The sequence below is a fragment of the Orycteropus afer genome, unplaced genomic scaffold, assembly GCF_000298275.1.
Source record: "Orycteropus afer afer isolate SDZICR_OR568_19922 unplaced genomic scaffold, OryAfe1.0 scaffold00001, whole genome shotgun sequence".
In the NCBI taxonomy this organism is placed as follows: domain Eukaryota; kingdom Metazoa; phylum Chordata; class Mammalia; order Tubulidentata; family Orycteropodidae; genus Orycteropus; species Orycteropus afer.
Genome location: NW_006921588.1, coordinates 18,272,557 through 18,277,122, shown reverse-complemented (window position 1 = coordinate 18,277,122; position 4,566 = coordinate 18,272,557).

The following is a 4,566-nucleotide window of genomic DNA, read 5'->3' as shown; positions in this document are numbered from 1 at the left end:
GAGGAGTGGCTGGTGGGTTTGAACTGCCAGCCTTCTGGTTAGCAGTCAAGTGCCTTAGGCACTATGCTACCAGAGCTCCTAGGAGACTTTAATACACCACTTTCAATGAAAGATAGAACACCTGGAAAAAAACTCAACAAAGATGCAGCTAAACAATACAAGCCACCAACTTGACCTTACAGACATCTACAGAGCACTTCACCCAACAAAAGCACAATATACATTCTTTTCCAGCGCACATGCAACATTTTCTGTAATAGACCATTTGTTAGGACATAAAGCAAGCCTTAATAAATTAAAAGACACTGAAATACTGTAAAGCATCTTCTCAGATCACAATGCTATCAAATTAGAAATCAACAATAGGAAGATCAACAGAAAAAGAGCAAACACATGGAAACTGAACACCCTCCTTAAGAAAGATTGGGTAAGAGAAGAAATAAAAAATGAAATTAAAAAATTCCAGAATGAGGTCACTGTTCTGACCTCATATCGTATTATTCTCTTTCTTATAACTTGCTCCAGCCATACGACTCTTGGTCTTTGCACCTGCTGTTCTCTCTGGCTGGTACACTCATCCCTCAGATGGCTATTTGGCTAATTCCATCATCTCCTGTCTCTGCCTAAATGACTACCTTCTCCATTAGTCCTATACTCATTTCCTTAATGAACATTGCAACCCCAAACACTATTGATCCTCCTTATTCTATTCTATTTCTTTTCTCCATAGCACAAGTCTGACACTTCACACTGTAACATACCACATGATTTATTTATGTATTAAGATAACACATAAATTTTGTCATCTTCCACTAGGATGTAAACTCCATGAGAGGAAAAATTTCTGTTTTATTCCCATTTTACCCAAAGTACCAGTAACAGTGACTGGTGCAAAGTAAGAATTCAATAAATTCATGTTGACTAAATGAATGGATAATGTCTAAGGTAAAGCACATCACAGAATAAAAAGCTTATTTACAAATACAAAATACACAGTAAGATGATCCACTGAGACCAAACTGAAAAAAAATAAAAATAAAACCCACTGTCACTGAGTCAATTAGATTCATTAGGGTAGAACTGCTACACAGAGTTTCCAAGGCTGTAAATCTTTACAGAAGCAAACTGCCTCATCTTTCTCCCACAGATCGGCTGGTGGGTTCGAACTACTGACCTGGTTAGCAGTCAAATGCTTTACCCCCTACTGCACCACCATTGTGATAAACATGCGGGAACAGAGACCAACTGAGGAAAGGAGATACCTCTCTTCCATTCATGCTCATTCAGGATCACAGGATTGAGAATAATAGTAGAACCGCTTGCACTGCTTATTACTTATTTTCATTTTGCTTGTGCTCACTAACACGCACTTTCTTCATTTGGGCAGGTACAGATGCATGAATGTACACAGACACACCCAGCATGCTCTCTCAACTGCCCTCTTGTACACTATTACTCCCATCTGGCAAAGTATCTATATTTTGAAATGGTGTCAGTTAAATAAACGTGAATGATCTCTAAGGAGCTCTGCCGGTGTAGTGTCTAAGGCATTTGACTGCTAACCAGAAGGCTGGTGGATCAAACCCATCAGCCACTCCTCAGAAGGAAGACTGGACAATCTACTTCCAAAGAGATACTGCCTCGGAAACCCAAGGAGGGGTCGCTATGAGTTGGGTTTGACTCGACGGCACATAACAACAACAACAACAACAATGTATTGCTCTAAAGGTATCATTATATAAATGCATTTTTGTTTAAAGACTAGGTCACTGACTATAAGTTTGTCAATAATAAGATTCAAACACTTACTTTTATCTGTGCCACACTACTTTTCATTTTCTGTTGCCAACTGACGCAATAAATCAAAATACTCCTCAAGTTGTGTGTGCCAAGGAACAAGTACGCAGTAGTCTGAATCTCTTGACAGCTTATTTCTTCTGTCTGCAATTGTCACCTATAAAATACACCAAAGAAAGCTTTGTTAATGCTGATAAAAATGTGTGTGAAATTGATGAAAAATTACTTCAACACAATGGACATTTTACCGTGTTATATTTCTTAACCAATAAGCAAAGATATAAGCAATAACTGAATACAAAAAAAATCAATAAAACCTTAAATAGTTCCACATAACAATGTATACCTAACACATAAATAAAAAAGAAACTATGAGCAACAGAGCAAATAGTAACAAGGGCTTATTAAACACCATAAAATATTTTACTCTAAAAACTGAGAAAAACAAGTCAATTTAAAAACACATGTTCAATACCTTTATTCAAAATGTTTCAGTGAAGTAGATCTGCATTATAAAATAGTCATATTTTAAAAAACAAACTACATAAAAGAAATTCTCTTTAACACATTCAATGCTTCCATATAAACTAAGCAAGAAATATCTACTATTACTACAATAATGAAAACTCAGATAAATACACAGTACATGGAAATATAAAGTACTAAACTAAAGTGCTATGACTCAAAGTGATCTAATAACATAAAGCTTCAGAGGTACACACAGGTGAGAATTAAGAATTCGTCTCATGGTAAATCTACTCATCAAAGTTAATGGCTAAAATAAAATTATTTTTCAATATCCACCTGTTAAGTGAATTTTACTAATTTTTGTAAAATTCGGAATCAATAGTTATATTTGCATAGAACTGCCATTCAAGTATTTTACTGGAATTACAAATCTAAATGGCTTATAGTATAAAGTGATGAAATCACAAAAATAAATGTAATAGAAAAATGTAAAAAATTAGAACATGTAGTGAATATAGAGAAAGACTTGTGCTCAGTACCAAAATAACTGAATAAAATTCAAAAAATAAGTTTTAATTTGAGTGCTGGAAAGGGCATTACAGATTATCTGGTCCAATTCTTTCCTTTTAAAAGATAAGAACACTGCAATCAAAACGTGCTGTATTGGCATATAAATAGACATATAGAACAAAAGAACAGAAATGAAACTCTATAAATAAGCCCACTCATATCTGGTCAATTAATTTTCAACAAGGATGCCAAATCCATTCAATGGGGAGTCAACTCGATTTCTACATGCAAGAGAGTAAGTGCAACTTCTACATCACACAAGACAAAAATAACTCAAAATCATCCATGAACTACATATAACAGCTAAATTCATCAGGGTCTTAGAAGAAACTAGAGAAATTTGTCAATGGGTATTTACGTGTCCTACAAAAAGCATAAATAACAGAAGAATACAAAAATAAGGTTACTTTGAAATTACACATTTTGTCCATCATCGTTTAGAAAGTGTTGAGTTGATGTTTTAATTAATGGAAAATTTGGCAATAGATACTGGTAATAGGTGAAAAAATGAGAACATTGAAGATCAGATAAATTATTTCAAAGATTTAAGTAATGATAGCAGTTAGTTGTGAACTTATAACTAGAAACCTAGTCTAATGATGCCCTTTAAGGATTTCTTTCACTAGACCATAGATTAGATATGTAACATACAAACGGCCTTGACAGATTATGAAGCAATGTAGAGCTCTTATAATTTTAATGCAGATAATTTACATAAGGGTCCCACCTGCAAACTGGTTCTTCTATTAGTTAATACATTACTTGTCTGTGGCTTGCAAGTTAGCCAAAACTTTTTTGTTTTTAATAGAAGAGTTGCTCTGACCCTAAACCCCAACAGCCATATCAAAGAACAAAGACCCTTATCATGTCAAAAACTATGGCATTTTTGTTTAAATTCAGTTTCACTGTTTGAACTCAGTTTCAGAGTGGCTCTTCCTGTTGGATGCTACAATTCAGATAAAGAATTCAGAATAAATTATGAAGAACAGTTCATAAAATCAGTCTCTGGTAGTAGGAGGAGAAAGAAGCAGCACACACCCCTACTTTAGTCCATCCTGATATAATGAACTACTACCCACTCACTGTCATCCAGTCAATTCAAACTCATAGAGCAGAACTCCCATAGGGCTTCCAAGGCTGTAAATCTTTACGAAAGCATACCGCACCAACTTTTTCCCGAAGAACGGCTGGTGGGTTCGAACTGCTGACCCTTTAGTAAGCAAGCAAATGCTTTAACGTACCATAATAAGCTTGTGTTACCAAAAGTCAAATTATACAATGAAGAATTATAGATTATGGTAAATAATAGATAATATAATCCCCATCCGAGAGTTTATCTGTGTCGCAATAGCCAAATGTGTGATGTCCAGAGTCTTAAAATTCTGCTGTGCAGCCACTGTGGTACCAAATGACTCAACACATGATCGTTCAATATAAAGAGCAAGGAAGTCTGGTACCAGAGATCAAAACTACTACCATCATAAACCTGATACACAATTATGATCAATGAACAACAGTGCAGATATGGACCGATCACAGTTCCAGAAGTTAATGTTCTACCTTTCAGCTCAGGCTGAATAACCAGTAGGGAGTACTCATAAAACTAAAAATGGCCCTGATGGGCAGCTGTGAGGGAAGAACTGACAACTGAAACAGAAACCAAAGCTTGTAAAATGAAGTTCACTAACTTGCAAAACCGATGAATTACGCCAGTCCAAATCATGGTACACA